The sequence below is a fragment of the Balaenoptera ricei genome, chromosome 16 (assembly GCF_028023285.1).
Source record: "Balaenoptera ricei isolate mBalRic1 chromosome 16, mBalRic1.hap2, whole genome shotgun sequence".
NCBI lineage: Eukaryota > Metazoa > Chordata > Mammalia > Artiodactyla > Balaenopteridae > Balaenoptera > Balaenoptera ricei.
The window spans coordinates 49244962-49257158 of record NC_082654.1 but is presented as its reverse complement, the minus strand read 5'-3'; the positions used below and the strand labels follow the sequence as shown (position 1 = coordinate 49257158).

Genomic DNA, 12197 nt, shown 5'->3' with positions numbered 1-12197 from the left:
CAAGAAATCCTCCCTTATGATGGGAGAGGGGAGCAGCAGCTTCTGCAGGAAAGGCATGAAGTCCCACCCAATCTTCCCTAAGGATCGAAAGCATAAGAAGTCGAGAAAAGGGCAGCAAAACATACTAGCCTCAAAGCACATGTTAAGACCCACTAACACTGTGGGTAGAGAGAGGAGGAAAGCATCCTGGGCTCCGACCATAATATATCATTTTCCTGAAGAAGGGACTGGGTAACTGAGAAAGTGCTACCCCTAAGACCCAAGGACACTGCACCTGCCTAAGACTGAGGTTGAACAAGGATAACAGAGAATGCTACTCCCACCTCTCACCAGGTTAGCAAGCAAAACAATTTCAAATAAGAGCACTGTCACTGGGGAATGGACAAAATCATGGACAGGAACCCTCTCTGAGATGCAGGCCTAATGGAGAAACCTAAAGCAGAGGGTAGAGTATACGTTGAAGTAAACCCTCTGGCATGCCATTTTCCATTCTAAGCACAAGGTAACAATACAGGAATTTAAAGCCGGTGGTGCACTGAGAGTAACCACAGGAACATCGAAACTCAAACTCAATTCCTGACTAAACTGACTCAACTCCTTACAATGAAGGCCTACTGAAGAAAGAAGCATGTCCTTTCCTATTTACCTCAGTCTCCAGGAATGAGATATCCAGATTTCAACAGCAAAAAAATTATATGGCACACAAAGAAGCAAGAAAAAGAAAAAATAAAACTGTCAAGAGACAAAGTAGTCAACAGAACCAGTCAGAGATAAGACACAAATGTTAAAACTATCAGACAATGAATTTAAAATAACTAAGATCAATCCCAAAAGCTTTACTGAAAAAAGTGGACAACGTGCATGAAAAAATGAGGTATTTCATCAAAGAGATGGAAGCCATATGAGTTGAGCAGAAATGCTAAAAATAAAAAATAACTGAAATAGAAAAAAGAATGCCATCAAAGGGCTCATCAATAGGCTTGATAAAGGCAAGGGGGGAAAAAAATCAGAGAACTTAAAAACAGGTCAATAGGCATTACCCAAACTGAAAGAGAAAAGAGTGGTTGGGGAAAGGCACAAAAGAGGTCATCCAAGAGCTAAAGGCCAAAATCAAGCAGACTAATATTCTTGTCATTGGAATTCCAAAATAGGAGAAAGAGAGAGAGAGAGACAGAGAGAGAGAGTGGGGGAGAGAGAGACTGGGAGAGAGAATTGGGCAGAAGAAATATCTGAAACAATAATGGCTGGTAATTTTCCAAAAATGAATAAAAGACACCAAGCCTCAGATCCAAAAGTTCATCATTAACTACACAAGTCAGAAGACAATCCAGAATCCTATAACTAATAAAAATATCTTTCAGAAAAAAATGAAGGAGAAATAAACTCTTTTACAGACAAACAAAAACTGAGAGAATTCATTAGCAGCAAACTTGCACTATAGGAAATGTTCAAGGAAGATCTTCAAGCAGAAAAAAATATATTACAGAATAGGAAACTGAATCTACATAAAGAAATGAAGAGTTCTGAAAATTCCATAAATGTAGTTAAAATAAATCTTTTTTTCTTAATTTTCACTTCTCTGAAGGGTAACTGGCTATCTAAAACAAAAATAGTAAATATGTATTTTGTGATTATTATGTAAAATTAAAATGGTTGACAACAACTGCAAAAAAGATGGACAGGAGAAATTAGGAAGACACTAAAACTGAGAAATTAAAGATGTATACTGTAAATCCTAGGGTAGCCTAGAACACATTTTTAAAAGAGGTATAAATAATAAGCAAATTGGGAAGAAAAAAGGAATCAGAAGATAATCCAAGAGGAGGCATAAAAATAAGAAAAAATTTAAAGAATAGAAGGAATAAACAGAAAACAATGAGCAAGATGGTAGAGTTAAATCTAAGATAGTAGATATAAATAAAAGCAGCCTAAATACACCAATTAAAGGACAGAGATTGGAGATTGGGTGAAAAAGTAAGGCCCAACCATACAATGCCCACAAGAAACCACTTTAAATACTATAACACAGGCAAGGTAAAAGGATGGAAAATATATATACCATGGGAACACTAATCAAAAGAAAGTGGAGTGGCTATGTTAATATCAGAGAATATATCAACAACACAACAGACTGCAGACCAAGAACATCGCCAGGGATAAAAACATCATTCCTGGGGAGAAGGTTAAATAAGTGGAGGTAAAAGGATTTTCAGGGCAGTGACACTATTCTGTTTGATACTATAAATGATGGATACAAGTTATTATACATTTTGTCCAAACCCATAGAATGTACAACACCAATAGTGAATCCTGAAGTAAACTATAGGCTCCAGGTGATGATGTGTCAATGCAGGTTCATCACCAATATACCACTCCAGAGGCGGATATTGATAGCAGGGAAAGTTATACATGTGTGGGAACAGGGAGTATATGGGAAATCTCTGCACCTTCTGCTCAGTTTTGCTGTGAACTTAAAACTTCCAAAAAATAAAATCTATTGTTAAAAAAGAGCATCACTAATGACAAAAGGATCAATTCACAGAAAAGACATAACAGTGCGAAATGTGTTTGCACCTAACAGAATGTCAAAACACATGAAGTAAAAACTGATAGTACTGCAAGGAGAAACAGACAAAACAGACTTCAATACTCAGCATTCAGGAATAAATGGAACAAGTACAGAGCAAATCAATAGGGACAGAAAAGAAGTGAACAACTTGACCTAATTGACGTTTATAAAACACTCTTTCCAACAACATAATAAAAATTCATTTCAAGTGTACCTGGAACCATCACCAGATAGACCATATTCTAGGCCAAAAATCAAACCTTAATAAATTAAAAAGGGGAATTCCCTGGAGGTCCAGGACTCCACGCTTTCACTGCTGAGGGCCTGGGTTCAATCCCTGATTGGGGAACTAAGATCCCGCAAGCTGCATGGCGGGACCAAAAAAAAAAATTAAAATGTATTAATAAAAAGTATGACCTCAGACCATAATAAAATTAAACTAAAAATCAATTACAGATATCTGGAAAATCCTCAAATTTGGGGGAAGTAAATAACATCCTTCTAAATAACCCATGGATCAAAGAAGAAGTCACAGAGAAATCAGAGAACATTTTTAAAAATAGACTTTATTTTTTAGAACATATTTATCTCTACAAAATAATTAGTAGATAGTACATACAGTTCCCAATACCCTCTGCCACACTTTCCCCTATTATTAACATCTTACATTAGGATGGCACATTTGTTACAATTAATGAACCAATATTGATATATTATTGTTAACTGAAGTCCATACTTCAGATTTCCTTAGCTTTTCCTTAATATCCTTTTACTGTTTCAGGATCCCATCTAGGATTCCACAATAAGTTTAGTTCTCACGTCTCCTTAAGTTTCTCTTGGCTGTAACAGCTTCTCAGACTTTTCCTGAATTTGATGACCTTGAAAGTTTGAGAAATACTGATCAGATATATTATAGGATGCCCCTCTATTGGAATTTGATGTTTTTCTCATGATTAGCCTGGGTTTATAGATTTTTGGGAAAATCACAGAGATAAAGGGCCATATTCATCACATCATACCAAGGGTACCTACCATTAACATGATTTATAACTCTTGATGTTGACCTTGATCACTGGCTGCAGCTTGTCTCAGATTTCTCCACTACAAAGTTACTTTTTTATTCCCCTTTCCATACTGTACTCTTTGGGAGAAAAAAATCACTATGGCAGCCCTACTTAAGGGATGGGGGAGTTACGCTCCATCTTCCTTAGAGTGGAATATCAACATAATTTATTTAGAATTCTTCTGTATGGGAGATTTGTCTCCTCTCCCCATTTATTATTATATTCATTCATTTATTATATTAGTATGGCCTCGTGTATACTTATTTTATACTTTGGGTTATAATCCAATGCTGCTTTGCATTTTTGCTCAAATTGTTCCAGCTTTGACCACTGAGGATGAGCAAATATTTTGAATTGAACGTAAATAAAAACACATCAAAATTTGTGGGATTCCACTAAAGCAGTGCTCACAGGAAGATTTACTGTATTAAATGCTTATATTTGAGAAGAAGAAAGAACTCATATCAATGAAGAAATCAATGAAATTGAAAACAATAGGGAAAATAAATGAAACTAAAAGCTAGTTCTTAGAAAAGAGCAACAGGGTTTCTCTGGTGGTGCAGTGGTTAAGAATCCACCTGCCAATGCAGGGGACACGGGTTTGAGCCCTGGTCCGGGAAGATCCCACATGCCACGGAGCAACTAAGCCCATGCACCATAACTACTGAGCCTGCACTCTAGAGCCCGCAAGCCACAACTACTAAGCCTGCGTGCTGCAACTACTGAAGCCTGCGTGCCTAGAGCTCGTGCTCCACAACAAGACAAGCCACTGCAATGAGAAGCCCGTGCACCGCAACTAAGAGTAGCCCCCACGCACCACAACTAGAGAAAGCCCGCGAGCAGCAACGAAGACCCAACACAGCCAAAAATAAATAAATAAAATAAATAAATTTTTTAAAAAAAGAAAAACACCAACAAAATCAATAAATAACCAAACTTATCAAGAAACAAAGAAAAAAGACACATTATTCCAAATCAAAGAGAGGGTATCAATTCAGATATTACAAATATTACAAAGTTAATAAGGGAATATTTTGAACAACTCTATTTCCAAAAATTAGACAACTTACATGGATGGGACAAATTCACTGAGAGACATAACTACCAAGATTCATTAGAAAAGAGATAACCTGGGCTTCCCTCGTGGCGCAGTCGTTGAGAATCTGCCTGCCAATGCAGGGGACACGGGTTCAAGCCCTGGTTTGGAAAGATCCCACATGCCGCAGGGCAACTGGGCCCATGAGCCACAACTACTGAGCCTGCGCGTCTGGAGCCTGTGCTCCGCAACAAGAGAGGCCGTGATAGTGAGAGGCCCGAGCACCGCAATCAAGAGTGCCCCCCGCTTGCCACAACTAGAGAAAGCCCTCACACAGAAACGAAGACCCAACACAGCCATAAATAAATTTAAAAAAAAAAAAAAAAAAGAAAAGAGATAACCTAATAGTCCTATATCAATTAAAGACACTGAATATTGTTATGGGCTGAATTGTATCCCCCCAAATTTTATATGTTGAAGTCCTAACCTCTAGTAACTCAGAATATGACTGTATTTGGAGATAGGATCTTTAAAGAGGTAATTAGGATGAGGTTATTAGGGCACACCCTAATCCAGTATGACTGGTATGCTTATGAGAAGAAGAGATTGGGACACAGATATACACATAGAGGGAAGACCACATGAAGACTCAAGGAGAAATATATATATATATATATATATATATATATATATATATATATATATACACACACATACACACACAAAAAAATATTTGGCATATATATATATATATATATATATATATATATATATATACACACACACATATACACACAAAAAAATATTTGGCTTACATATATACACCAAATATTTTTGTTTTCTTTTACATGATACTGAAGGACAGTATAAATCTGCTGAAGAAACAAGAACATCACTCAAAGACAAAGAGACTTTATATCCTCTTTTGGGGACAGGCTGAGAGTATGTTTTCGGTTGCAGACAGGATAGTTGCATCACTATAGATGGAAGCATAATTTTGTTTTTATTTGGAGATTAAGTATGGTTTAAAGAGATAATATATGAGGGCCAACTTGACAAGGGATGGACTGTGGTGGCTTTGCAATGTGTCAACATGGCTAGGCTGAACTACTCTTCCCAGAATTCCATTTCCTGAACGTTTCTAGTTAAGATGGTCCACAAGAGAGGTTCTTGTGTGAGATTTGGAAGGCAAACCTGAAACAATAGCCATTGCGTAGCTCACACACACACTGTAGCTGATCTCCTGACTCATCTCATTCTTTACATAGCGGGAAGAACGTAGTATCATAAAAATGCCAATCCTTCCCAAACGAATATAAATGTCATGTCACTCTAATCTGAACTTCAAAGGGGTTTACATGGGAATGAACAAAATAATTTAAAATTTCATATGTAGCAATAACTTGCCCAAATAGCCTACAAAAATTTACTTTTCAAAAATAAGGGGGAGGATTTGCCTTTCTAGATATTACTTAGAACTGTGATGATCAAAACAGAGTAACATGTCCACAGGAACAAACAGTTCAATCAGCGAAAATGTTTGGAGGACAGAAAAGAATCTAAACATTTTGGGGAATGTAATATGTGATAAAAGTACATTTAAATTCAGTTGGTAAAGGTCATTTATTTAGTCAATGATGCTGGTATAATTGTCCAGTCAATTTTCTATACCTCTATCATATTTAGCAATTAACTGCACGTAGATTAGTGATCTAAACAAAATGAATGAATGAATGAATGGAAATTCTGGGAACATTTAGGAGAATATTTGTGTATTCTTTCAGTAAAGAAGACCTTTTTAAACATTCTAGAAAACCAGAATGTTTATGAAGGTCGCCCTTCTTAAGATGTGGGACAGGGGGAAAATTTATAATATATTTGTCAGACAAACAAGGTGTTAAGATTTCTAACATGTTAAAAGTTCATACAAGTTAATAAGAAAAAAATGGGCAAAGGATATAAATATGCAAATGAAAGAAGAGGCTAATAAACATGTAAGATAATGTGCATTAGAGTAATAAGGAAATGCTATTTTTCATCCATCAGATTAGCAAAGATTAGAAAAAGGGTTATCTAGTGATGATAAGAATGTGAGCAACTGGACCCTTCCAAACAGCTGGAGCAAGAATAAATTGCTCTTTTAGGAAAGGAACCTGGTATTGTCTATTAAAATACATCTGAGTTGTTTACAGTTTAAGGCTATTACAAATAAGGACAGTATGAATATTCTTGCATATGTCTTCTGGTGCCAAAAGGAAAGAGTTTCTTTAAGGTAAATAGCTAGGAAAGATAACTGCTAGGGCATAGGGTATGCACAGATTAAAAAATGCCAAGTTGAGAAAAACAAATACTGTATGCTAACACATATATATGGAATCTAAAAAAAAAAAAAATGTTCTGAAGAACCTAGGGGCAGGACAGGAATAAAGACACAGACATAGAGAATGGACTTGAGGACACGGGGAGGGGGAAGGGTAAGCTGGGAGGAAGTGAGAGAGTGGCATGGATATATATACACTACCAAATGTAAAATAGATAGCTAGTGGGAAGCAGCCGCATAGCACAGGGAGATCAGCTTGGTGCTTTGTGTCCACCTAGAGGGGTGGGATAGGGAGGGTGGGAGGGAGACGCAAGAGGGAAGAGATATGGGGATGTATGTATATGTATAGCTGATTCACCTTGTTATAAAGCAGAAACTAACACACCATTGTAAAGCAATTATACTCCAATAAGGATGTTAAAAAAAAAAAATGCCAAGTTGTTTTCCATTGTGTTCCATATCACCAATATTTACTACTGTCATATTTTTTAAATTTTTAATAATCTAATCTATAAATTGTTATTTCACTGTGGCTTAATTTTCACTTCCCTGATTCAAAATTAGGTTAAATACCTTTTCATATTTCCTCCTCTGTGAAGTGCCTGATGATGTCTGTCTTGGTCAGCTTGGGCTGCTATAACGAATTACCATAGATTGGGTAGTTTAGACAACAAACATTTATTTCTCACAGTTCTGGAGGCTAGAAGTCTGAGATCAGGGTCCCAACCCACGGTTGGGTTCTTAGTGAATGCCCTCTTCCTGGTTTACAGATGGCTGCTTTCCTCCTGCATCCTCACATGGCAGAAAGAGAAAGCTCTAGTTCCTTCATTCCCTTATAAGGGCACCAATCTCATTGTGAGGGCTCCACCCTCATGACCTTATTCAAACTCAATTATTTCCCAAAGGCCCCACCTCCAAATGCCATCACATTGGAGACTGGCGCTTCAACATATGAACTGGCCTGGGGCAGGGGGGACGACACATAAACATTCAGTCCATAGCATTCCTTCCCTGGCCCCAAAGTTTGTGTCTTTCTTGCATGCAAAATGCATTTGTTCCATCCCACCAGCCCCAAAAGTTTTAACTTAACCAGAATCAACTCTCAGGTCTAAAATCCAAAATCTCATCTAAATATCAACTAAACCAGATATGGGTGGAACTGGAAGTAAGAATCATCTGAGGCAAAATTCCTCTCCACTTCTCAATACCAATTTCTGTCTTAGTCATCCTGGGCTGCTATGCTGCTAAAACAAATTACCACAGACTGGGTTTAAATAACAGACATTTATTTCTCACAGTTCTGGAGGCCAGAAGCCAGCATGGTATCAGCATGGTCAGGTTTCAGTGAGAACAGAACCCTCTTTCTGGTCTACAGATGGCCACTTTCTTGCTATATCCTCACTTGGTGGAGAGAAAGAGTTCTCTGGTCCTTTTATTCACTTGTAAGGGCACCATTTGCACTGGGAAGGCTCCACCCCCATGATGTATTCAAACTCAATTATATCTGAAAGGTCCCATCTCCAAATGCTATCACATTGGGGATTAGGACTTCAGCATATAAATTTGGGGGGAACAGAAAAATACAGTCCAGAGCAATGTCTTTTGCCCATTTTTCTATTGGGTTATTTGTCTTTTACTTATTAATTTGCAGTTATTTATATTTTCTGGGCATTAATCTTTTTTTAGTGCAGACCTTAATAACAGACCCCAAGAGGGGCTTAACCTTAGTCCTAAAATGAAACTGAAAATGAGGGAACTAAGAAAGGAAAAGCAGCTAGGCCATGACATTCTCCTGCTGTACAGAAACAAACATCATACAGCACCAATATTAGTTGTCACTAGGAGACCATAATAAAGCAAAACAAAATCATCTAGTCTTTATATCTGAACACAAACAGAATTCAAAAGAATAATCCTAGATATACTAACCACAAGTTTCTTGTTCCTCTATCACTCAGAATGTAAACCCCTTTTCTTTTAAAACCCCTCAAAACCACTTGCTTGGCTAGACGCTGATCTTAGATCATGGACTTCCTACTGTTGCTGCAGCAGTAGCAGTTTGAATAGTTTCGTTCTTTTTTTCAACACAGTCTAAGAATATTCCCAAAGATTGAGTTCCATGGATATTTATCATATCACTGTACATTATAATGTTTTTAAAAGAACTACCCTAGGTGACCAACCAGAAGAGATCGACTATACAGATAATTGTGTAGTCATACAATGGAACATTATTTAGCTTTTAAAAAGTGAAATATAAATATATATTCATTAAAAAGACATGTTTACAAAGGAATATGCTCTTGTTTTTATTTTTTAAATACATTTATATTCAAAATTCCACTTCTGCCTAAAATGTAGAAAGGTAGTATGAGCATCACTCACATGCTAACAACATATAAAAGTTGAAAAAAACAAAATAAAAAAATTTTTGAACCCATCAGAGAGCTGTGGTTACAGGCCAACGAAGTATTCTGAAATCTAAGGAAAGACAGCCTCCTAAGGAGCGAAAGGTCACTTGTGGCGGTCACAGTGTGTGGAGGGCACACTGGCTCACTTGTGGCACCTGAGGGGTGAACGAGATGCCAGATACTATACAGAAAGCATTCAGATTCAAAAAAGCCCAATATATTGCTAAAGGCTGAATGAGCAATTCAGCCTAGTGTGAGCATATAGAACCCCAGGAAGCCATAGATACAGAGAGTGTGCACACCTCACAGACTCAACAGACCTCCATAAGTGCTCATAAGAAGGACTGGAGACAGGATAGGAAATGGAAGGAACCGTTCTCTCAGTGGCATAGGCTTGGAGGAGGAGAGCTACTGCCACCGCTGTCGAAAAGCCCCACTTGGACCTACCTCCCCAACAGAACAAAAGTCTTCAATTGCAGGGGGAATAGCAGCAAACCCTGTTGTGCACAGGTGAATACAGTACAGTTGGAAAAAGGGAAGAAGAAAAACCCTCCACTCCTGGAGGAGGGCCGGAAACATCCCTGATCCCAGGATCCTATACCAATACTATAATGAGTCTCCTACCACTAAGCAAGGGACAGGAAACCCTCTCCCACACTAGACTTAGCAAAAATATAAGGCAGAGTTTGAATGCCATAGAGAGGAGAGGCAGCCCCACCTGCTTAGATCCCACCGCTTAGATCCTGGGATAGAGGACCGCCAGGCTGAGACTGGGCTACAACAACAAGCACCAGGTTACTGCTGGAGGGAGGGCAAGGGTAGGGAGATGACTCCTAAAGCCCAGACACACGGGAAAGACCTAAAGTTAGGGATGGACTAGGAATGGTAAAAGAAACTCTCTAACATTCCAGTTGCCACCTAAGTACAAGTTAAACCTTGAGAAATTTTAAGTCAGTAGTTCACTACAGTTCAAAATCCAGTTCATGTCCTCAACATGCTGAATCAATGACCTAACGACCTAGCAGAGGAACAGGCACAACTATCTCCAACTGTACTGTATTCACCTGTGCACAAACACCAATACTGTCAAAATGTGAGACACACAAAGAAGCAGCAGCAGCAACAGCAGCAAAAATCACTGTCGAAGAACAAAACAATCAACAGGAAAACAAAAAAACTCAGAAATAACCCATCTATTAGAATTATCAGAGAGGGAATTTGAAATAACTATAGTTAATATGTTTAAACTCTTGTGGAAAAGGTGGACAACATGCATGAACTGATACAGAATTTTTTTTAACATCTTTATTGGAGTATAATTGCTTTACAATGGTGTGTTAGTTTCTGCTTTATAACAAAGTGAATCAGCTATACATATACATATATCCCCATATCTCTTCCTCTTGCGTCTCCCTCCCTCTCACCCTCCCGATACAGAATTTGAACAGAGATGAAAACTATAAGTCAAATGGAAGTGTTAATAATAAAAAAATTACATTATAAAAGAGCTAAAAAAATGCTTTCAGTGGGTTCATTAGTAGAGTCAGCACAGCTGAGGAAAGAGTTAATAAGCTTGAAGACAGGTCAATAAAAATTGCCTTAACTGAAACACAAAGAGAAAAAAGAGTAGGAGGAAAAGAAAGTAAAAAGCATATTGGTACAGCCTCTTTGGAAAATAGTTTGTCATTTATATACTTATGACTCCAAAATCCCACTCCTAGATATTTACCTTAAAGAAATGGAAACTTAGGTTTACACAAAACCGGTATGTGAATATTTGTAATGCTTTTATCCATAATTGCCAAATCTGGAAACAACTCAAATGTCCTTCAAACTGTAAATGGCTAAACAAACTGGTGTAGCCATATAATAGAATACTACTTAGCAAATTTTTTTTTAATTAAATACTGGTAAATGCAATGGTGTGGATAGCTTTACACTAAGTGCAAAATACTCAAAATGCAACATATTTATGATTCCATCCACATGACACTTTGAAAAAGACAAAAGTAAAGAGAATGAAAACAGATTACAGGTAGCCAGGTGTTGGTGGTGGAGTTAGGAGCTGACTACACAAGAGCACAAGAGAAATTTGAGGGGTGAAGGAAATGTACTGTATCTTGACAGTAGTGGTAGACCTTTGTCTAACCTTACAGAACTGTATGCTAAAAGGGTGAATTTTACAGTATATAAGTTATACTTCAGTATTTAAAAAGTATTTTCTTGTAAACTATTTTTGTGTGAGACCTGTACTTTAATAATTATATAGTGTGATATTGCCTTAATTAGATTTGACATTCCTCAGATTAAAAAAAGTCATCAGAGAAGACGATTCTGGCACTTGATGAGAGGCTGAAAGGTGACCTCTAAGATCTTCTCTGACTCCAAGGTTTCTGAGGTATGTATGTGATTCTTCAACCTTATACACAATAATTATATATGTATATTTTTCTCCACAGTTATATTTATATTATATACAAAGGTAAATACATATACACAGAAAAAATTTGGAATATTCTTCAGTATTATGACTCATTTTATTATACATACCTGTATTTTCTTTTTTCCCACAACATATGATAATGTATAATCCAAAAAAAAGTTATTATTTTATTTACAAAGTATATACTGTGCAACAAATTAAAATTAAGAAAATGAAGAAGCAGGTCATATTCAAGGCTATACAAATCATTAAGAAATACAAACAGATCATTTTATTAAATTGACACGTTTGCTATACTAAAATATTTAAAGAAAGGGTAGAAATGTGCCCTTTATGAATGTGAGGGGTGGAGCA

The 12197-nt window shown here is 37.1% G+C and overlaps 1 protein-coding gene across 1 annotated transcript in view; it reads right to left on the bottom strand.

The window, feature by feature from the left end:
• Positions 1-12197, bottom strand: part of PTPN20 (protein tyrosine phosphatase non-receptor type 20) — a 69348-nt gene that overhangs the window by 29913 nt on the left and 27238 nt on the right.